The sequence below is a fragment of the Neofelis nebulosa genome, chromosome 5 (assembly GCF_028018385.1).
Source record: "Neofelis nebulosa isolate mNeoNeb1 chromosome 5, mNeoNeb1.pri, whole genome shotgun sequence".
In the NCBI taxonomy this organism is placed as follows: Eukaryota; Metazoa; Chordata; class Mammalia; order Carnivora; family Felidae; genus Neofelis; species Neofelis nebulosa.
This window is the reverse complement of record NC_080786.1, coordinates 129,304,470-129,328,888: the sequence shown is the minus strand read 5'-3', so window position 1 is coordinate 129,328,888 and position 24,419 is coordinate 129,304,470. Positions and strand designations below refer to the sequence as shown.

The following is a 24,419-nucleotide window of genomic DNA, read 5'->3' as shown; positions in this document are numbered from 1 at the left end:
TCATACTTTATGCAACGTTACTCAGGAATGGTGAAAAATTCACCTGAGGACAAAAAATAGTCTAATAAGCTTTAAAAATTCCATTTTGTGTGTATATCAAAAAACCAGAATTCTGAAATTAAGAAAGGTTTTTGTTATTTCTTTCTTTCTTTCTTTAGTTTATTTTGAGAGAGAGAGCGGGCTGGGGCAGAGAGAGAGAGAGAATCCCAAGCAGGCTCTGTACTGTCAACATGGAGCCAAACCAACAGGGACTCAAATTCATAAACTGTGAGATCATGACCTGAGCCGAAACCAAGAGTTGGATACTAAACCAACAGAGCTACCCAGGTGCCCCTGAAATTAAGAAAGGTATTAAGAGATAAAGCACTACTATTTGGGGAGGGCAGAGAAATTTCTTCTAAGACTAAACTATTTAACGACAGTTTGTGAGATGAGGATAATTTGGTTGTTTATTAATAAGATGCAAGTTACTTCCCTAATGAACCATTTTAATCAGTGATCTATCAGTTAATCAGTGTTAATCAGCATTTCATTACTAAATAAGGACTTCGTGATGAGGTGGACAAACTCATAGTGTTGCATGACTAATAAGTAGACATCATTTTTTTTCTAGAAGATTTTTATTATCTTAAAGTCTATAATATTCAAAGTTTGATAAAAGACTATATATAGGCTAGCTGAATCCAGTGGCTTCACGAGAGGAGTGTAGCATTTGTGATCAGATGTTTCTGGGATGCACATCATCGTTGGCAAATGTGCAGCTTCTCCAAGTAGAAGAACCTGGAAAAAATGCTGGTATTGTTTATTTTAGGTTGAAAAAAAAAAAAAAAACCAAAATAGTCACTGAGAATTCTTTCTTTTGTGTTGGTTCTTGTTCCATTTTCTTATCAACAAAACAATATTGCTTATGTAAGATCTTAAAACTGATGGAATTCTTGAATGTTGAGATAAAATCAAACAGCTCTTGAAAAGTAGTCCTGCAACCATTCCCTTTGCTTGTCAGAGCATATCTGGAACATGGGATTTCGTTTTGAGTGTCATGTAAATTTTGGTTGAGTTGTACTTCATCCAGATTCTTTGCAATCAACTCGCCTACATCTACCAGTTTTGGTGAATTGTTACCTATGTAGACACTTTCAACTCCAACCCTGGCTTTTCCGCCCTGGAAAACCAAATATCAATCATTGTCATATCAAGAAAAAATTAAGAGGCAGATTGTGCTGGATTTTAGAGATTTTATCTTTATATCTATTCTCCAGACTGCTTGCCTAGCATTTTGTAGTTACTGGTATTTTTGTTTCAGGAATCTAGATAGTATTCAAAGACTTTTTTCCTAAACAAATTTATTTTATGTTGAATTACCTGCATCATTATTCCTTTTTAGTGTATATTTTGCCTATACAGTTTTATTGAGGTACAATTAGCATATATTAAATTCAGGTGTGTTACATAATGATTCAATATTTGCATATTGCAAAATGATCACCACAGTAAGTCTACATCCATCATACATAATTATTATTTTCTTGTGTTGAGAACTTTTAATATCTGCTGTCTCAACAACATTCAAATATGCAATATAATATAGTCACCATGCTATACATTACATTGCTATGACTTATCTATTTTATAACTGGAAGTTTGTACCTTTTGATCTCCTTCACCCATTTCATCCACCTTCCACCCTCTCTGCCTCTGGTAACCACAAATCTAATCTCTGTATCTATGAGCTTGTTTTGTTGTTGTTGTTGTTGTTGTTGTTTGTTTTTTTAGATTCCATATAAAAGTGAGATCATATGGTATTTATCTTTCTCTGTATGACTTATTTCACATGTCTTCAAGGTCCATCCATGCTGTTGCAAATAGAAAGATTTTCTTTTATATGGTTGAATAATGTCCTATTGTATTCAATCCACACACATACATACATACATATACGTCATATCTTCTTTATTCATTCACCCATTGATAGACAAGTAGTTTCCTTATATTGGCTACTGTAAATAATGCTTCAGTGAACACAGGGCTGTATATATCTTTTTGAGTTAGCATTTTCATTTTCTTCAAATAAATATCAAAGAGTGAAATTGTTGGATCATATGGTAGCTCTATTTTTCATTTTTTGAGGAATCTCCATACTCTTTTCCATAGTGGCTGCACCAATTTATATTCCTACCTACCAGTGTACAAGCATCCCTTTTTATCCTCACCAACACTTGTATTTCTTGTCTTTTTAATAATAACCATCCAATAGGTATGATGTGATATCTTATTGGGGTTTTGATTTTCATTTTCCTGATGATTGGTGATGTTGAGCATCTTTCCATGTGCGTGTTGGCCATGGAACACCATGGAAAAATGTCTATTCAGATCTTTCGGTCACATTTAAATCAGATTGTTTGTTTTGTGTCTGTTTTGAGTTGTATGAGTTCTTTATATATTTTGGATATTAACCCCTTATCAGATATGTGATTTGCAAATATTTTCTCCCATTCAGTAGGTTGCCTTCACATTTCATTGATGTTTTCCTTTTCTCTGAAGAAGGTTTTTAGTTTGATGCAGTCCCACTTTTTAATTTGTTCATTTTTGACTGTGTATTTGGTATCAGTTTCAAAAAGTCATCACCAAGACCAATGTCAAGGGGTTTACAACTTAGGTTTTCTTCTAGTATTTTTATGATTTCAGGTCTATAACATTATTTATTATATTGAAATATATATATGTATATATACACATATACAATACATATATATTTTAAAGTTCATATGAATTTTTAATGTAAAAAATCTTTCAAAGAAAAACAATATTTGTAGTAGATCATTCCATACCTAAAGTTCATAGGTATTTAAACATTTGGGTCCTTAGTTATTAGAGAGATTTATAGGTCTGAAAAAGGACTTTGAGAAGATTGGAGTAAATGAGAAGGCTTTATCCTGAATTTCAAAAAGGAAAAGTTGAAAGAATGGGGGGGGAGAAAAGAATAGCAGAATAAACCTAATCATCTATGGCCTTTTTCTACCTTTATGTAGGATAGAATCAATTATTCATGATAAAACCTTTTATTTCTCTCAGGAAATATTCAATTGCCCATAAAAACAAAATAATAGTTCTCAAATTAAGATATTTATAATTAAAATAAGACAGTAGAGCTTTCTAAAATATATTCATAAAATATCAGTAGACACCCAGTCAACACGTTTTAAACATAAAAGATGCAACTATAAAATATATAGGACAAAATTACTAAGGGAAAAAAGTTTCCCACAAGAACTATTAGTGGCATAATGATTATCATAAATACAATTAAATATATGTTCCCCATAATAAAATTACCCTAGCATAGAAATGATATATGTATAAATATATATAATATTATATATATTATGTCTATGCTAGGATGCATATTTATAAATACAAAATGTAATACAAATATACAATATATAATACAAATCAAAATGAACTTGGATGGGAGACTCCTGAAAAAGCAGAATACATAAGCACATCTCATTGTTTGTACTGGCACTCTTACTAGGCAAACTTTAGAACTTGGAAGAATATTAAAACAATTCCTATCAGGAAAGTCAAATTAGCATAGCACACAGATGCTTTTAAGTATTGTCATAGCTCATTAAGAAAATTATGCCTGCAGCCCCTTTCCCCAAGTATGTATACATACGCAAGGCCCAAATAATTATATTTTCAGATATTTCCCAGGTTTAAATAACATTACTGTTTTGAAACTTTAACACTGATTGATCTTTAACCAAAAAAACCTGAAATTGAAGTACCACAAAAGTTTACTAATATGTAGGGAATATAAACCTGAGACTTAGGACATGTTTAGATTGGTTTTGTCCATCTTTTTGGTCAAAACATTTTTAAAAGTCTGTTTAACAATAATATTGTGTACAAACAAGAGTAATTGCCTCCAATGTTAAAATTTTATGGTTTTGTTGTAAGAAAGCTTTAAAATTCTGGATAGAGACAAATGCTTTCGTTTATAATTAGTTTGTACATGATAAGTGATGTTGTAAAGTAACAATTTCCAAATTTATGAAAAACAGGTAAATATTCTAAATAGTTACATACTCAACGCTATAATAAAATAGCCCAATATCTATATTCATTTTGGCTGCTCAAGTAGCTATCAGGAGAATTTCACCATTATGCATATATGTGTATATCTCAGAGCCCCTATCTTTGGCATACTCTATATGAGATATAATTGAAGATGAAAATTAAGGGATGTGTTGTGTTATTGATGGAAAATCTGCTTGTACTAATTTAAGAACAGTGAAATATAACATGAACATGTTTAAGAGACAAATGAGAAAGTAGAAAATTATATATTAATCTTTTAATAAGTCACTTTTAAATGACCACATAATTAGCAATGTGGGCAAAATATAACTAAGTCATTCCCAAAAGAAATACAAGTGCTTGGTAAGCAAAAATACTATTCAATTTCATGAGTAATCAGGCAAATAAACATAAAATGGCATTATATTTTTCCAAATTAGATTGGCAAATTAAAAACAAAGCATCAGTCTAGTTAGTATATGCGAAAATGAACATTCTCGAGCAATGCTGTTAGGAATATAAATTCACTTAAATAAAAAAGGTACTGTGTGTCCATCCCTGGGCAATGCACATATTAATGCAAGTTTAGATGACCATGACAATGGAGAATATTACAAATTGTGTTTGTGCCCAGGAATGGTGTAGAGAAAGTGTAGTAGAGGTAGAAGACAAAACTTGAATAAAACTAGAAGCCTGAAGGATCTGTCCCTTTCCTCCTCTCCACTTCTTTTTTGTCTCCACCACTCCTAAACAACAAAAACCTCAGCAGCTTTCAACATTCAGAGTAAATACAGTACATGTCAATTTGTCCATTGCATTGGAAACGTGCATTTCTGTAATGAGTTAAAATTAACCTATTTGATTAATAAGAAGCAGCTAAATTTAGTTTGGGAAAAATAAATATATTCTTTAAGTTAAATGAGTTGAAGCAATAGAATACATAAAAAAGCTAACTTCATTTTTCCCATTGATCAGTTGAATATTATACAAAATACGCACTTAGCATGTCTTAATATATTATAATAAAGTCCTAAGAGATGGGTCCGGGAACCATGTAATTCAAGAAATAAAAAAGGAACTTTACATATTACACCTGGCAGCTGTCCTTATAATAGACTTCTTTCACCTTGTGCCAAAAGGGATAATTGAAACGAACATTGAAAAAAATTCTGGAAAAATATAAGAAATTTTTAATAAAGGAATTTACTATTTTCTGAACCAGACCACTATGTAAAACTGATAAACAAAAATACCGCATTTGCTGAGTATCTGCCAGTGCTGAAGATCCAGAGAAGAAAACACAATTGTCTGTAGTTGAGTTCATAGTCATGCCTTCTCTTCACTTAGGATTTTCAAACATGCATTGTTAGTCTGATAGCTCTGAAATTAGGGCAGAAAAATGAGCTTCTTATTAAATTCCATTTGATAGGGTAGCCAAGCTAGTGATCGCATTGTTTAACAATAGTTTTTATTGTTTATTCTTTTTACTAGAGAAATTCAGTATCTAATTTTTTATAAAGGATCCAGGAGAAAAAAATTTACATCAAATGTCTTACCAGCCAGTACAGAATAAGATAGCAAATATCACCTCAACTCTCGTAGAGATTTTGAAAGACATCAACCCTATTTCTGTGAAATTTTTATGTTATGGTATGGATTCATGGGGATCATTAAATAAACTATTTTAAACTTAAATTTGCAAAATATTTAAATCTTTTCCATCTTTTACCAGTCAATAGCAATAAATGATGTCCAATAAAATTGAAAATTTGTTAATGCAATCAACAATGAGTAGGTTACAACTATTAAAAACACTGGCACTGATTCATGCTAGTCCCAAATGATGAATATTGTATTTTCAGCCATTTTCTGTAGAATTCTAAAATTGGAGTCACACGTTACCTTTTTCTTCTACTTTTTCCACCTTTTTCTTCTTTTTCTATTTTAAATAGAATCATTCGGTAAGGGCTAGAGAAAATGGCCTGTCTTCTGGGTACTTTAGTACATGTCAAACATTTCAGAGTTTAGAAAGCAGCTAATGAGAGTGTAATATTAAAATGTCAAACATGTACATACCATTTTCTTCCTCTTCCTGACTCCGAAACCCTCTGGTAACAACTATAATGATCTGTTTAGGCTTCGGTTCGTTGTTCCCTTTCCTCACTCATATTTAGTAATTACTTTCTCCTCAAGGCTGCACTTTTCTTGAGGAAAGTAAATTTCCAGAGCGGTATTGAGTTTTGAATTAAATCCTGCTCCTATGACAGCAAAGACACATTAGGGGAGTGAATTCGACAGCTTGTAGCTTTCCCCATTTATTTCTATCTCTACAAAGTGCCTTACAAAATATTCAAATATATTTTTCTCTGTTGAGAAGGATTTTTCCTTAGAAAGCTTTCTGACTAACTGCCTATGGATAACACCAGGGAGGATTTTAAACTGCCTGATATGTGTTATCGTTTTTGCTACTCAAACAGAGTATAAGAAGGAAAAAGGAAAACATTGCCAGCAAGTGCTGAGTAATTGAAAACAAAGTCCCTATTGCAGTGGCAGGACATTGATACTTGAAGACTAAATGTGGATTGGGAATTTTGTTATCAGTGTCACTCTATAGAAGAATGTAAGATGTTTATAAAAACATGTGCCTTTTTCCAAGACTAGTTAATGTTCAAAGTGAATTTACAATATTAAATTTTAGTACCCTGCAGTATTCAGTAGAATTAGTGCAGAATTGTCATCAAGAAATGTTCCATAAATAAGTGTAATCATGGAATGAGTCAAAGTAAGTGATTAAGAATCAAGTAGTGACCATAATTGCTTTGCTATTGTTTGCGATTGCATATTGTTTGGTATTGTTTTTAAGTGCAAGGTCAGTGTAATACGTGAGATAGTTATGATATTAACACTTTCAATATGATATTTGTCATGCTCAAGTACATGTGGTTTGTTTTAATGTCAACCATTAGCCTATTAAAAATAATTCAGAGCTACTGTCAACACTTGGAGTCTCTAAGTACAAAAACAAAGAATGGGTAGAAGATTCAAATGGCTGCCTGATGCTTCACCATTCATTAAGCTGGTGAAAATTGTGGTGTTGTAGATTGTGTACTATAAAGATAAGTATGTTTGTGTCTGTCAAGACATCATTGGGATAATTGTATTCTTTATGCTAAAACAAAGAGCTGGGACTCCAAACCACAAGAAGGAAATTATTAAGAAATGTTACAGAAAAATGATCCAGTATCAACTCCTCAACCTCAAGCTCTCCATCTTAGATTTTCTCTCTTGAAACCCATCATAATATATAACTGCTATTAGTGATCTCAGCTGTCCATTCTTTCAACAAATATTTTTGAGTGCCTGTTATGAGCAAGGCCCTGGAGATATACAATGAAATTAGATAAAAGCTTCATAGATAAACAAGTTACAAATGAATTATACCAAACAGAAGTGGAGAATGCTATGAGAATATAACAAGGTACTTAACCTAGTCAGGGGGTCAGTGAGGACATCTCTGTGCAAATGATATTTAACTTGAGATATGAAGAATGAGTAAGAATTAGGGAAAGGAAGTGGGGATCAGGGGTTAGGTAGATTAGGACATGAGAAAGTCTGTTGTCTCTTTAGATACCTTCTTCTAGACAAATATTGTCTCTCTAATCCCTTATTGAGCTGAACCTTCTGTTAAGCTACTGAGCTTTATTAGATAGTTGTGTTTCTTGACATCAGTGCTGTCCTGTAACGTGTCCAACCCTCTGGAAACCTCTTTCCTCATCCCAAGCCCCAGAAAATCACTAAAAAAATGTAACTTGAAGAAGAGAAAGAGAGCATGTTGATACTCTCTGGAACACTAAGAGAGCCACTTGTGTTGGAATTTAAGGAATTTTTTTTTAAACGTCTAGGCTAGTAGATCATGTTCTATAGTAGAAAGATTGGTACTATAGATTAATTTACTGATAATTAATTTTATGAATAAGCATCTAACATACAAAAACAGTGAAAATATGTAATCCAATATGCCTTTTTTTTTTGGTTTAAAGTATATTCAGAGCAATAACAAAAGCTCTGCTGTTATCTTTATAGAGAAGCTTCAACTGGGACCTGTGTCTGTGTCATGTAAACCTATGTTGGGAGAATGAGGATAAATACTGGCTTTGGTTCAATAGGAGTTTTTAAATAAGTCAATCTCTATTCTGTCTATCTGATGACTCTATTTTTCTGTATGTTCTAATCAAAGACATAACTCACTTTCACTCAAAAAAAATGCTCTGCCAGGTAAATCATGAGTGACAGTCTGACTTGAGTTCAATCCTGGTTCAATATAGCCCCACTAACATGTCAGTTATTCGAGAAGCCCTGTTGATCGATTTGCTCCATGTATACATTATCCTGATTCACAGTGATTTTAAGCATCAGACTTTCAAGTACAATTATATCCCATCTAAATCAACACCTCTAGCCTTCTCAATCATCCATAGACATGAACATGCACATTCCTTCTTCTAAGAGGAGATTTTATTTATAAAACATTGACATGACATTAGTTTCAATAGGAAATAATTTCTACACCTGAATCAATATGATAAATAGTGTCCTTTTAGGCGCACAATAGTCCATTACATATGGAGAAGTGTAAATCTACTGTTTTTCTTTTATCACTTTGAATTTGATAATTAAAATATAACATAAAATCTTATTTTATTTTGATTATATTTAATTTATGGCCATCATGGTAGGGCCATAATAAAGAGGAAAGATAGTACAGTTTTCTTTAAAAAAAAAAAAAAAAAACCTAAAAACGGAGGGGTTGCTGGGTGGCTCAGTCGGTTAAGTGTCTGACTTCCACCCAGGTCATGATCTCATTGTTTGTGAGTTCAAGCCCTGCACTGGGCTCTGTGCTGAAAGCTCAGAGCCTAGAGCTGGCGTCAGATTCTGTGTCTCCCTCCATCTCTGCCTCTCCCCCACTCTCATTCTGTCTCTCTGTCTCTCTCTGGAAAATAAATGAACATCATTTTTTTAATAAAAATAAAATAAAACTCTAAAAATGGAAAAATTCACCCATAGCCAAATGAATCACACAAAATGACAGTAATTTATTGGCCTGAACTTGTTTATATCAGGAAATCCCAGTGGGTATGTAGTCGACAAAATTCACTGCACTAATGTACTTTGAAAGTAGTATTTTTTGAATTGGATTGAAGTATGAGTCTGAAAATATGCACTTATTATTTAAAACATGTAGTGTAGTGTGGATTATTGTGTGTCTCTTTGTTATTAATACTTGCATCAGTTAGGTCTATTGAAAATTATGCCATAAACTTTTCTACTATCTAAGAATATTTTAATTAAAATCAGAATATGTTGATAGAAATATATTCAAGAGTAAATGATATTTGACTTACAAGAATCAACACCTGGAACCTGGTGAAAATTTAAGTTCATAAGCTCACAGAAATCAAACTGACATCATTCAACTGTTTATTTGAAGGCATAATCATATTAACTTAGTCTTTTTAATTTTAAAATTCAGGAAATATTCCTCTGTGTATTGTCAAAACAACCTAAATAACAAACACCACATACAGTTAAGTGTAATATGCTTTCTATGAATTGGTATTATTTTGTTTTGTTCTTACATGTGGGACAGAATATATGCCCAGAATAAAAGTGACTATTCCTTTTTAATGATTTCATTAAACAAATGTCTTTTATCATTTCATCAAGCCTATGGATTTTATATTTCCTTTACATAGCTCAACAATGCAAATATTGGGTTTGTAGATAAGAATTTAATTAGCATTTCAAAGAGGTCAAATTAATTCCCTCCCAGACAATAGCTGTTATTTCAGTCTACAAAGTAAAACTCAATTCTACAGCACAAAACAATTTTTAAATCTTACCAGTCATTTTGCTCATAGAAAAATACTGACTCTATAAATGAAAAGTGTTTGAACTAAAATCCTTAATCTTTTTAAAAACTATTTTTATCTTCTTTAAAAGGTTGTTATGAGGGATTTTGGAGTTCATATCTGGGAAGCACTTAGGACCATGTCTGGCATATAATAAATGCTAAGAAATAATAAAACATCCAAGTTCAAAAGAATCATTAATGTATAGAGTATTATTGACTGTATGATTCCAAGATCAGTGCAGAAAATTAGTGGCATCACAAGAGGTTAGGACACTAGGAATATTCTGCCCCAGGTCCCTTCCATGTTGGGTTCTTTGTGGGTAGAGAACTTTAAACAGTAATGAACTGACCAAAAGTTGGTCAACTTTTAACTATAATATGTACTGACAATTCCAAACAATCTCAGTGGTAAAATATTCCCCTCTGCCAGGGTCAACCACTCACATATCCCTACCAACCCTACCAAAGGGTATGCAACTGCAGAAAATAATAATAGGAAGGCAAATGCGTTTTGATTCCTGAATGATAAAACTCTAATTTTAAGTTCCCAAACTAAACATCAAATGCATTTAAAAATCAATGCTTTGTGGCATTTATCAGGTAAATTATTTACCGGACGTATTTGAACTGTAAATGACCTGCATCATAATGCTATTTATAAGTTTGAGTTAATAACAGCATTCATTGGATTCCTACTAGATGTTCTTTTTTGAAATAATCCTTTTTCAAAGTAACCAACAGAATTTCTAAAAAATGTTTAATGTTTATTTATTTTTGAGAGAGGTCAGGGTAAGAGGCAGAGAGAGAGGGAGACACAGAATCTGAAGCAGGCTCTAGGCTCTGAGCTGTCAGCACAGACCCTGAAGTGGGGCTCACTAACTGTGAGATCATAACCTGAGCTAAAGTCAGAGGCTTAACCATCTGAGCCACCCAGGCGCCCCATCCCTTCTAATTATTTATTTAATATCTGTCTTTCTCACTAAACTATAAGATCTATGAGGGCAAAGACAAGGTCTACCTTGTTCAATAAAATCCTGGTTCCTGACATATGGTGCATATTCAATATTTTTTTAAATGTCAGAAGTTTTTAATGTCACTATTTACTAGTGAAGGTTAAAAAATTATTTTTATGTAGCCCTACACAGTCATAAACTATCGTTTTCTTCATATAATGGTAAGAGGACTTCTGAGTCCTAGTTTTAGGTCATGTGCTATTGACACGTGGAATACAAAATAGGAATTAATAACATTAGCAACAGGGAAGGTGGATGGAGGGATGGGCTAAATGGGTAATGGGAATGAAGGAGGACATTTGTTCTGATGAGCACTGGGTGTGATATGTCAGTGATGAATCACTAAATTCAGGGATCTATACATCAAAGAAGGTTAAGACCATGTTCTAGAGATTGGGAATATTTTTTCAATAGAACACATTTGGATATGGAAATAGTGGAATAATAGTTTAATATATATGAACAATTATAGATAATAACATCTAGGTCAAATAGAGGCATGAGACAGAGGAACAATAGTGACTTTCCCCACAGTTATATTAGTTGGATCAAAACTAAACTGTTATAACAAATAGACTCCAAATTATAGTGGGTTAATAACTATAAACATACCTCTGTCTATGAAATAGGTTTGACATAAGCAATCCAGGTTTATATGGCACCTCTGTTCATCACAGTCATTCAGGAATTAGATTCCTTCTAAATGGTTGCTCGATCATCTTTTAGAGCACTATTGTCATCTGTATGGTCATAGCTGAGCCACTCTACTTCTGTGTTCTGATCAGAAAGGAGGAAGAGAATGTAATGGAGACATGCATGATCTCTCAAGTCCCAGAAAAGGATATGGCATGTATCCCTTGTGTTCACACTCTATTGGTGAGAACTTGGTCCTGTGGCCACACATAACTGCAAGGCAGCAAGTAAACACAGACCAGCTGGGCAGTTCTGTGTCTGGCTATAATTCTGGGAGTATTAAAGAGGAGAAGGGCAGGGGCGCCTGGGTGGCTCGGTCGGTTAAGCGTCCGACTTCGGCTCAGGTCATGATCTCGCGGTCCGTGAGTTCGAGCCCCGCATCGGGCTCTGTGCTGACAGCTCAGAGCCTGGAGCCTGTTTCAGATTCTGTGTCTCCCTCTCTCTGACCCTCCCCCGTTCATGCTCTGTCTCTCTCTGTCTCAAAAATAAATAAACGTTAAAAAAAAATTTAAAAAAAAAAAAAAAAAAAAGAGGAGAAGGGCAGATTTTAAGGAAGAGCTTATACTCTCTGCCACACTTGTCTATTCTCATTCATACCTTCCCAGTTTGTGTGTTTTCATATTTTTCCAGACTTTATTACTTTCAGCTGCCCACTCATTTCTTTAATTAAAATGTCTTATTATCCATCTTGTCCTGAATATTTTAATTGAGTGTACAAGTTAAGATTTAGTCAAGAGACAGAAGCCACATGCGTGATTTGAACATGGAAAGTTTCATATTAATATAATGGTTAAGTAGTAACAGGATATTAACCAACAAAAGGATGAAGAGAACTTCAAAGAATTCAGAAATAGCAAATATGGAGAGCAGGTACTACCTTTAGGGAGAGACATAGTACCCAAGGAAGAAGCAAACTTGTAAGAGGCCCCACTACCTACCTCCTGCCCTGTCCCCCAATACTGAGAGTCAGACTTTTTTGGACAGGGTATGGCAGTGATTGCTGGATGGCACAGTTAGTTGAGATGATGCAGATCAACCATAGCTAACATGAAACTGTCTGCCAGGTTCCCATGAAAACTTCCTGGGAAAGATGCTGGCTTGTGAGCTCGCAAAACTTACAAGGAAGCTTCCCTGGGGGTGCTAGGAAGCTTCCTGGAATGTGAGAACCACTAGATGTCCTCCACTCAACTTGTAGTCATGTACTAGGAAAAAGAATTAATTAGAAGTTGTACCAGAAGCCAGCAGAGAACCCCTTCTCCGAAGGTGTCCCCCCAGCACCTGCTGCCAAAAAAGGCTTAACATCTTGCCAGCTGGAAAGGAAGATGTGTTTCCAGGATCCAGCATCAGTAGCATGAAACAGGGCAAAGAAACATGGAAAGTGGAAAGGCACAAAACTTTGATGACTGGAACAGTGGGTATGCCACGAAATTATTGCATAATGTGCTTTTTATCACAACAAAGTTCCCTTTTTAGAGCTGAATAAGATGAAAACAAGGTCATAATTTTTATTTTCAATAAAAACAAACAATACTTCTGCCAAATAAGGTGGCTTTTAATTCATGGATAATCTTCAATCTCAGAATTTCCCCCAGTGTTGTAGTATCCCTCAACAAGTTCCTTACCTCTCCATACAGAAATCTTGAAGAGAAATGTTGCCAATTGGTTTAACAATGATAGAAGTCCATCTTCTTATAGCCTTAGCTTACAAAAAATCTATAGTATATATTTCTGCCCGTTTTTACACAAGGCAGTGTACGTTTCATAGGATTGTTTGTGACCGTCTCCTCAATGACCCTGCCATTATCAGTGTGAGGAGTGAGAAAATGAAAACCAAAGCTGCAGATGTGTTCCTAGAGCCATCTGGCTCCTTTGGAAGGTAATTTACTTACCTAAAAATAACCACATGCATATGGACAAACCCCTCCCCCTTACCATAACATATTCCTAAAACTGTTAACATTCATCCCATTGACTTTACAAAAACAGCATTTCTCCTGTGCGCACTGTTCTTTTGTTAATATTCATATGTGGTATCTCAGGAAAAGAAGCAACACTCACACGTCCTAGGAAGCAAGAAAAATCTGTTGATTAGTTTTTTTTTTTTTTTTTTTAAATCAAAAGCATTCTTTTGGGCACATTCAATCAGTGGGTTTGTGTTTTTTTCTCTTAAGTAGCTATAATAGTGCCACATTTTGAAGCAGCAATTTAGAGTTTGATTCCAAACTAATTTTTCATATGCAGAGTTCTGAAAGGTAGATTTCCAATAGGCTATGATCATCTTAGAAAATTTCTGGTTGTGCATAGCTCTGCCAGCATTGAAAATTTGAATTCTTCAAGCATGGCATTACAATCTGCCATGTAGAAAGAATAATGTAAGGCACACCCTAGGCCCTCATACATCATCCTTTCATTGTTTGGTTGAATAACGGTGAAGGCAGTTTAAGGTTGTGGGTATGATCCCTTCCACTGCTTTAGGGAGATGATGGGGTAGCCTTATCAGCCCAGCATTTCCTTTCAGTAATCAGTGGAAGAGTTAACTTATGTAACATCTTTATACTATGAAATGCTAATGGTGAATGCAGAGGTAATGTCTATACACATCAGCTGAGTGGTCTTCAGCTACTGGTGGGCTTGAGTGGTATGGCCCATAACAATATAAGCATGCTTCAGAGGACTAGATATATGTAGGACCACCCATGGGTAATGTTCTGTTCTTGTATGGGCTCATTCTTGAATCTCTTAAGCTGAAGATATATGACATATAAATACCTAGCACGTTGCCTGTATTCCAAAATATAAGCTAGTTCTCTGTTAGTAAAATTGGTTTAAAAGGAAACTATTGATTTTATGCTAGTCTCCATAATTTTACCTGACGTACGCATTCCCTAAATTACAATGATGCTCTTTTACATTTTTAACTTGTCAAAGTGTTTTTAAATAGCCTAGAAGTAAGAGCAAAGTGGAGAAACAGCTGTCCCTTGTTATTTTGTTTCCTGAATACAAATAGTCTTAAATTGCTGTAAATGGAAAGGTTGGAATGAATTCAAACACTGCTTGTTTAAATACACTCAGCCTGATGTTTGTGTGTTGGAACCTCTGGAGAGGGCAGCACTAGAAAATGCTCCACATTAACTTGTCGCACATGACAATATACGGTTATGGCTTCTCTTTCGTTTGTTAGGTAGAGTTGCTGTGGTATTGTTCAGAAATTTTTGTGACAGTAAATCACAAGAGATTTGAACAAAGATATCTGAAGAGCAGCATTAGCTCCTGAGACATTTAGTGTAATTTTTATTTAACTCCTCTTAGGAAAACAAAAGCCCTTTTGGACTTACACAGTTAACTGAGGTCAGGGGGGTATTTCAGAGTTTTATATGTCAGGAAAGGAATGAATGGATACATCTAGTCTTTGCTCTTTCCTTTCGGCTTCTGATCACTCACCATTTGAGAAGTTGGTCTATATGTAAAGGCCAAAAGAAAGTGATTCATCTGTTTTTCCTCCAAAACCCATTAGTTTAAGGTAAGCCCTACTCCCAGGATGTTCTTTATAAATAGAGCTTTATCCAACAGTTTTATTGACTATGTGGAATTGGAAAGATTGTTTAACAAATTCTTTCTTCTAAGTTTGAGTAAACAGCAGCAGAGAACGTTAAAGAAACGTTAAAGAAACCAAGGTCACATTTAGTGGCACAGTCACAAATGAGTTTTTGGTGTTCAGACTCACCATGCAGTATTTTTATCATAAAATCATTCTCATAATTCAGGTTAAGGACTCTCTCTAGCTGGCATATTACTCTACAGAGTAAGGGTAGTGTACTTACGCTGCAGAGCACCTCATTCAGCCACTTCCTCCAAATTCAGTATTACATTATTGCCTAATATTACAGACTCTTTTCCTATTAGTCTCACCCACAAACTCACTGCTGAGCTCATAACATGAAAGCTTAGGTAAAATATTGGTATGCTAAACCTTTGAAATTACAACTGCTATGATTTGACTACCTCACAGATTCTCGAAAGGTGATAAAGTGACAGTATCAACCAAGTAAAAAGGAAGAAAAAAGACTAAGGACCGTTAAGATTAGACTTATTTATTGCAGAAAAAATAAACTGTGAGATGAGCTTAAAATAAAGAGTTGTAGATACGAGGTAAGAATCAACTGTTCTGTACCTTCACCACAGATCGAAACTAGAAGATAAGGTAAAATTATGTCATTAGTCATGGTCACAGACTTATTTAAAGCAACACCCTGAATACAGTTGTGAGAGACCTGAATTCATGTCTTGCCCTTGCTTTGTGCCTTTGGTAAACTGGTGACCCTTTCCTTGAGTCTCAGTTTCTACTTCACTGTGTGGCTATGAGGAATAAATGAAATAATATATAAAGTCCCTATCTAGCACAATGCTGGCTCATGGTAGGTGTTCAGTAAATAATTCCTGTTTTGTTTTGTTTTTAATTTTTTTAACATTTATTTATTTTACATATATATGTATATAAATATATACAATATATATATTACATATATATATTGTATATTTACAATATATATTTTACATATTTACATATATATTTTAAATATATATTTATTTTACATATATATATTTAATATTTATTTATTTTACATATATACATATATATAAAATATACATATATATTTTACATATATATGTAAAATATATATATATTTTTTACATATATATACACACACACACACACACACACATATGTATATATAGGGGGAGAGAGAGAGAGAGAGAGAGAGAGAGAGAGGGAGACCGTGAGTGGGGGAGGGGTAGAAAAAGAGGGAGAAACAGACTCTGAAGCAGGATCCAGGCTCTGAGCTGTCAGCACAGAGCCCAACACAGAGCTCGAACTCACGAACCACAAGATCATGACCTGAGTCAAAGTTGGACGCTTAACCAACTGAGCGCCCCAAATGATTCCTGTTTTTATTTTATTTATAGTCATTTATATTTTATAATCATAACATATAGTATACATTGTATTAATAATTTTAATTAACTAAATGATTTATGTTAATAATATTTAATTCATATTATTCTTCCATTTAGACACAATATATTTATTTATTTATTTATTTATTTATTTATTTATTTATTTATTTTGGGACAGAGAGAGACATAGCATGAACGGGGGAGGGGCAGAGAGAGAGGGAGACACAGAATCGGAAACAGGCTCCAGGCTCCTAGCCATCAGCCCAGAGCCTGACGCGGGGCTCGAACTCACGGACCGCGAGATCGTGACCTGGCTGAAGTCGGACGCTTAACCGACTGTGCCACCCAGGCGCCCCAGACACAATATATTTAAATATAACAGTATATTAATTGTATATATAACTGCATATATAATTATATGTAGAATAATGTATATTATAGATGTACAATATATAATCTATAATTGTATTTATAATTGTGTAATTCTTTTTTATTTATTCTTAGCACTAACTTAATGTTCATTGTATGGTGTGGAAGGAGAGCAAGCAATAAAACTTATTAGTGCACTAAAATGAGTAGAGCACAGGTGTGTATTACTGAAAGGCATGAGCTATGTTTGAAAATTCATTCATTAATTGGGTTCTCGGAGGTACTCTCCCATTAGCAGTAATAATTTTCTAGGCTGTTTTAAACATAAAATATTCACTTTCACAATAAAAATCCATGTTTATGGGACATGTTTCCACATAACTGACATAACATGTATGTAAGTATATACAATCACCTTGATATGCTTATCATCCCTTATCCTGTGTTGTTTCTGGTCCTTATATAGTGCAACAGCTTTTGAATAAAGCTCACCTTGCCATTCCTGTCAAAAAACAGAACTTTTGGTAACCTCTTCTCACAGAGAAACAAATCATCTTTTCCCTTTTACAACCGACTGCCTTTGAGCCCCTCCTGTGTGGCTTTTTCTAGTCTACATGTTGTCTTATGATTTTTCCCTAAGTGCCTTTCATAGTTCAGCATCCTCCCTTTCTCTTTTCCCTTAGCCCACAAAAAGCCTGAGTCCCTTCAATCCAATTAAAAACCCTCCCTTAATCCTGCCTTTCCTAAATCACCTTCCCTTTTGGTTTCTTCCCTAACCCCCCAGAACTCATTTATTCTATATTTGCAGTTTCTGCTTCCTCAGCTTTCATAGGCAGCCTGCTCTAATCTTCTTTTCTCTCAGTAAGGTACTGAAAATGTCCTCTCAAAAATGCTACTTATTGCTAAACCCAGTCATGTATTTTCAGACTTTTTATCTTAGTTGATGTCCTGGCAGCATTGGATGACATCTCCTCCATCCTTACAAAAATCTCTTTTGAGGGACCCTCCCTGGACTTTATCCTCATTCTCCTCCTGCATTAAATCCCTGTCTTGATTTCTTCTCAAATTCTTTTCCCTTCACCCTTTTAGATGCTATGTTTTCTATGGCAACATCCTCAGTCATCTTCATTTTCATGTATAATGAGGAGCTTTAAGAGATATTATTTCTCCAGTCCTGGTCTCTTTTTTCTGAAGTCCCAGCATAGATTTCCCAATGATTTCCAGAACATAATTTCTTGAACACCCACAACTCAGTCTGTCTTCTTATACATGCTCTTCCTTCAGTATTCACCATCTTGATTATTGCAAGAAATATTTGTGTTATTTGTGGACCTCAGCCATTGTAACACACTTTTTTCCCTCATCCTCACAACTGACTAGCTTCTATCAGTTCTGTCAATCACTTCAGAAACATCTGTTGTGTTCCCTGCACTCAATTTTTGCTATTGTTCTAATTCTTTGCAGAGGGTTCTCCTTTTTAATTTTTTTTTCTTTTCTAATCCAGCTTTCATAACTCCAACAGAATATCCTCCCCAAAGCAATGTCTAATATTATCTCCTACTCAGAAAACATTTGTTTGTTCCTTATTGCTTACATAATAAAATATAATATTTTTAGCGTTTTCTACAATCTGGACTTTGTCACATCCTACATCCTTCAGGCAGTCCAAGAATTTTCAAAATGTTCTCTGCTTCATGACTTTGCTTGTGCTGTTTCCCTTCCCTGCCTCTTTATTCTACTCATATTTCAAAAATACAGATCAAAAGTCACACTTTGGCACACCTCAGTTAGGATTATTCTCATTATCTTAGAGTTATCCTTCTTGTTAGCACTCATTACAGTGCACTTGGGTTTTCTTCAATAGATATTAAGCCCAATTACTACATGTAATATACAAAATAATACCTAGACATATTGTGTACATTTAGAAGCATCCTGGTCAAAAATATCCTGGCAAGCTATTAAGAATTGGGGAAGGGTTGTTTTATTTTTTTAATCATAATCTTTCTCTCAAAGCTATTTGTATACATAATAAAAAGAATATTTTCAAATTAAAAATATGCAATTTTACAATATGATAAGTCCAATGATCTATTTAAAGAACTTTGAAAACACACTTGCTGATTTTAACAAATCTGCAAAACAGGCTTAGCCCAGAAACAATATGGATTATTGTGAAAAATCTACTAGAATATGTAAAGGCATGAATTTGTATAGGGTTATATTTTTAGTAGGCATAACATTACATAATGTGTTTCTTGTAGCAATAAAGAGATGAGGCCTACATTTTAAGTTCCTTTGAAAATATCTACAATATTAAATTAATCAGCTTTTCCCCAGGAGTCAAGTCATTGTAGGAGACCATTGCAGTCATTTGCTCCTGTGTCACCTTTATAAATCTGTGTTGTCTCTCATTTCACTTCCAATCATATTTCCTTTCTTTAGCACACGTATCTATGTGAGATAAAAATTATTAATGGCTTCTCAAATTATTCTCTTAAAACGTCACAAACAAGAACAATCATTAGGATGCTTTGATTTATATTTAATGGAGATTCCAATATAAATTGCCTTAAACTTTTTAGAAGACTTATTGGATCATGTTCCTATAAAGGAAAGAATTTATGTTGGCAAAATTAGCTAAATTTTGTGCTGAATGGGTCAACACGGACCCAGCTTTGTACCCAGAATACCACATGCTGACTAGCTTAGGCCAGGATTACTGGAATTTACTGGAATAGAAAAGAATACTTATTTGTTTAGAAGACTCAAAGCAATCCATGAAGTAGAGGAAGAAAGAAGAAATCAATCCCTTTCAGATTACATGATTGCTATACATGAGGGGAAGGTTGAAATTAATAAAATGAATGTTGGGAAGACAAGTACAATGACCACCAATAAGATTAATTAATAACTTTGACTTCATTTAATGCTTTCACTCTGAAATGTTCTACATAAGACTGAAAATATTTAACACAAATCAATGAATTAATTAAAGTACTTTCATATTATATCCAAAGAAAGTAAAGACTTATTGAACTAATTTTCAATTTAATGTGTCTCTAAATAAGCATAGAATTTGAGGACTGTTGGATATTATGTCAGGCTATTTCCTGCCCTTCGTTAAAATCAATATGAAGTTATAGCATGCTTATTAATGACTAGGATTACAGAATTTATATAAGCCTCAGTCTTTGCCTCAATAAATTAACAACTCTGATTGTGGAGACAGCACCTAAACACAGAAAATAATTGAAAAATGACACTATTTAATGCAACAGAGTGCTATTTAGAATCATGATACGAGATAAATGCTCCCTCAAGAAAGGGAAGTGTCTTTGTTGACTAGATGTAAAGGAGTTAGGCTTCTAGAAACACTTGGGAATTGATAGGACTCTGGAAGGGGTATAATTTGGATAAGTAGGAAAAAAGGAGACAAACCCATTTGAGGTAAAGAAAAAAAAATAAACAAGTAAAAATGATTGCGGAAGGTGTTCATGGGGTATGAATGCTTGTGGGAGTGAGGAAGGATGGGACAGGGAGGTGGCAAAAGAACAAGATGTCTGCCTAAAGAGGGAAATCTTTGTTCAAGATTAATGTTAGAAGGCATTTTATAGTTAGGGTGAGGATGGGTTACACCTAAAATTTTAACACAAGGACAGATTTCAGAAGTATAAAAATTGGGCAGTCTTCATCTGAGGGAAAACATGATCAAAGCAGTAGTATTTCAAAAATGTATCAGTGAGACTCATACAAATTCAGACCATAAGAACAAAGAGAAAGACTAAAGTTCGCTTTTTGGGAGAAAGCACATGTCTCTTAAGTCCAGTGTGACAGGAAACGGTGAATGCGAGCGTCTTATCAAAATTCAGTTTCAGGGTCAAGAAGTGCAGAAATTGGCTAGGACATTTTCGCTTTTACAAGGGACAGGACCTTGGACAAGTGAATTTACCTCTTGAGATTTCAGTTCCCACGTCTATAAAATGAAAGGGGCTTCAAAACCCTATTAGGTCTGAATATATAGTCTGCAGATGTCAAATATGTGAACAAGATAATTTCCTTTATCATCCTCTTTCGCTCATTGAGACACAGGTTGGCAAAGTTTGGCAGGATCACACACGTAGCCCCCTCCTGCAATAAAAGAATAGTATGTACTAATATATGATTACCACCACTTATCAGATATATCATCAAAATTGTAATATTTTAATAAAAATTAAAGATTGTGGGATAGAGTGTTTTATCTGAGAATTATGAAGAAACAGACTATTTAGAAGACATATGTTATGTGGAAACACAAGAGTGTGAAGAGAAGTCAATGGTTTACATTTAGACCTTGATTGGTGTTGTATGGTGAGATTATACCAAAAATGAATGCACAAAGAAAGTTGTCTGTATTCCACAACTGCACTTAACTCTTACCACCAGTCATTTACTGTCCTCTGTTCTCACACACCCATTCAATTCTTTGCTTCTCTCTCATCTCTACCTCTCCTCCCTCCCTCTCTGCCTCATCTCACTCTTGTACACTTGTAAATGCACTCACGGCCACACCCACTCTCAAACCAACACAAGTTTTAAATATTTTTTTCAGTCAGTAAAAAATAATTGAAAGTGCCCACTATGTCATTGTGCTGGCTAAAATTAGGTATTCAAAGATAATAGCACCCTTCCTATTGCCTTCTTAGTAGTTGAACTATCCAAACACTCACTGACCATTTTCCAACACAGTTTTTTTTTCTTTTTGTTCCTTACTTTTGCTCATTTAAACTGGCTTTTGAAAATTCATGGTCCCAAATCTAAAGAATAAATTATATTTTTATCTGGAATTCATATTCTAACATCCAAGACCATGTACACTATTTGAATAAAACACACATAACATTTAACTTTTTAACTTATGAGAAATCCTTTTGAAACATCATGAGCAGACACCTGGGATTCTTGAATTTAAAACCAATGAGACTAACTCAAGGTCAGTTATACAATCAGCTCTGTCCTACTTGACAGATGGGATATAGGAACAATCTGTTATATCACATACTTAGTAATGATGATACCACTTGAATATTTGCTTTTAATTATTGCTTATATTTGATGAGCATTTATATGGATAAGAATGATAGTCATTCAGGATATATTTGTTATATGAATGAATAAATGACTTTGAAGATGTCGTTAATACATTATATACTAGTAGCAATCAATGAAGGATTTCCTATATGATCTTCCACTGTGCTTTAGTTTGACCTGAAATGTTTCCAATATGTTTCTAATAGTTAAATGTTTTACGGGATTTTTGTATGTGACAGATATTGAATTTTTCCCAGTGCCACATTTGATTAAAAACAAATTCTCTGCCACTACCACCATCTTTGGTCCTTACATTCTTAACTTTGGCCCTTTTATGAATGAACTGTTATCCTCAACTTTGCTCACGACTTTTAAACAGTGTGCTAACTTGTTAGTTTGTTTAAAGTCTTAATTTTGGGGATGCCTGGGTAGCTCAGTTGGTTAAGTGTCAGACTTCTGATCTTAGCTCAGGTCTTGATCTCAGGGTTGTGAGATCAAGCCCTGCTTGGGTTCTGTGCTGGATGTGAAGCCTACTTAGGGAAATAAAAATAAAGCTTTAATTATTGAAAAAATTCTTGTGATGGGGAAAATATGGATTTTATTTTTTTAATGTTTTAATGTTTATTTACTTTTGAAAGAGAGAGAGATAGAGAGCGCAAGTGGGGGAGAGGCAGAGAGAAAGGGAGACAGAATCAGAAACAGGCTCCAGGCTCTGAACTGTCAGCATAGAGCCTGATGTAGCGCTCGAACTCACGCACTGTGAGATCGTGACCTGAGCCGAAGTCATACGCTCAACCAACTGAGCCACCCAGGTGCCCCAATATTGATTTTATTTTTAATTGTTTCATTTTCTTTAGGTTTTCCTTGTCTTTTGTGTTTTCACTTTTATTTAATCCACATAACTTTATGTTTTTCCTTAGAGAGTCCAAATACTTTATAATTCCCCCTTTGAATTTTATTTGATCCATGGGTTGTGCAGAAGTATATTATTTAATTTCCAAGTATTTGGAGATTTTCCAGGTAGTTTCCTTTTATTTATTTCTAATTTACTTTCATTGTGGTCAGAAAAATTGTTTTGTAAGTCATGAATCCTTTTGGATTTATTTAGACATACTTTATGAACCAGGATATCGTCTTTCTCAATAAATGTTCCTTACATGCTTGACAAGAATATTTATTCTGCTTCTGGGTGGAATGTTCTGCAAATATCAATCAGGCCAATTTGGTCAATAGTGTTCTTCAAATCTTTTGTATTCTTAGTGATTTTCTGTCAAAATGCACTATCAGTTGTTGAGAGCAAGGTACTGAATTACTGACTATAATTATGGAATTGTATATTATATTATGTTATATATATATTATGTTATGTTTTATTATTATATGACAAAATGCCTTTTCTGATGTCATGTTACCAAGTTAATGTTACCAGCTACATGCATTGTATTTAGGTAGGGTATTTTTTTCTTAAAATTTGTTTAAGTTTATTTATTCTGAAGGAGAGAGATTAATCAGAGGAGGGGCAGAGAGAGAGAGAGGGAGAGAGAGAATCCCAACCAGGCTTCACGCTATCAGCACAGTGCCCCATGCAGAGCTCGACTCAAGAACCGTGAGATCATGACCCCAGCCGACTCCAAGAGTCAGACGTTTGACAGACTGAGCCACCCAGGTGCCCCTGGATAGTGCATTTTTATTATAATGCTTCACCATAGTTTTCCATACTATAGTTTGCCATTCAAGCAACTTTATAAAACTAAGGAAAAGTGAGTTGGAGAAGATGGATCTTATTGTACACTAAACATCGCAGTTGCTGCATAGTTCAAACACTTTAGATTTGTAGAATATTTAAGATACTATGTAATGCATGTACTAAAAATAATTCATTGTGCTAGGTGGCTTCAAATTAATCATTAAGCAATTTGTAAAAAAATGCTCAGTAAGAAACAACTACTATATAGGTATTTGGTTCATATAAATAAAAGTATTTATATTAAAGGAGTCGGGATATTTTAGAAAATGCTTTATATCTCAAAGAGTTAAACCATTTTAAACAGTGTTCTTAACATTTTACAGTTATTTCTAAATCACATTTTATAGTTATTTCTAAATTTTCTATGCTTTTAAAAAGTTCTAAATGTGAAAAAAAGTTCATAATGCAGTTAGCTCACAACTTTCACTTGGATTCACAAATTAACATTTAACCAGGCTTATTTTAGCATCCTCTATTCATGAATATTATTAACATATTGCTATTGTTGTTGACTCACTTGATGGCAAACTACAGACAACATATCCCCTTACTCTAAATAATTCAATGGGTCTCTGCT

General features: G+C 34.2%; 1 long non-coding RNA gene across 1 annotated transcript; it reads right to left on the bottom strand.

Annotated features, from left to right (window-relative positions):
* Positions 1 to 1,628: 1,628 nt before the first annotated feature.
* Positions 1,629 to 21,141, bottom strand: LOC131512698 (uncharacterized). The gene is made up of 3 exons (XR_009262251.1): positions 20,975 to 21,141; positions 5,334 to 5,460; positions 1,629 to 1,853 (listed from the first exon to the last, which is right to left on the bottom strand). It is a non-coding gene; the product is annotated as an uncharacterized LOC131512698 (long non-coding RNA).
* Between the last annotated feature and the right edge of the window lie 3,278 nt (positions 21,142 to 24,419).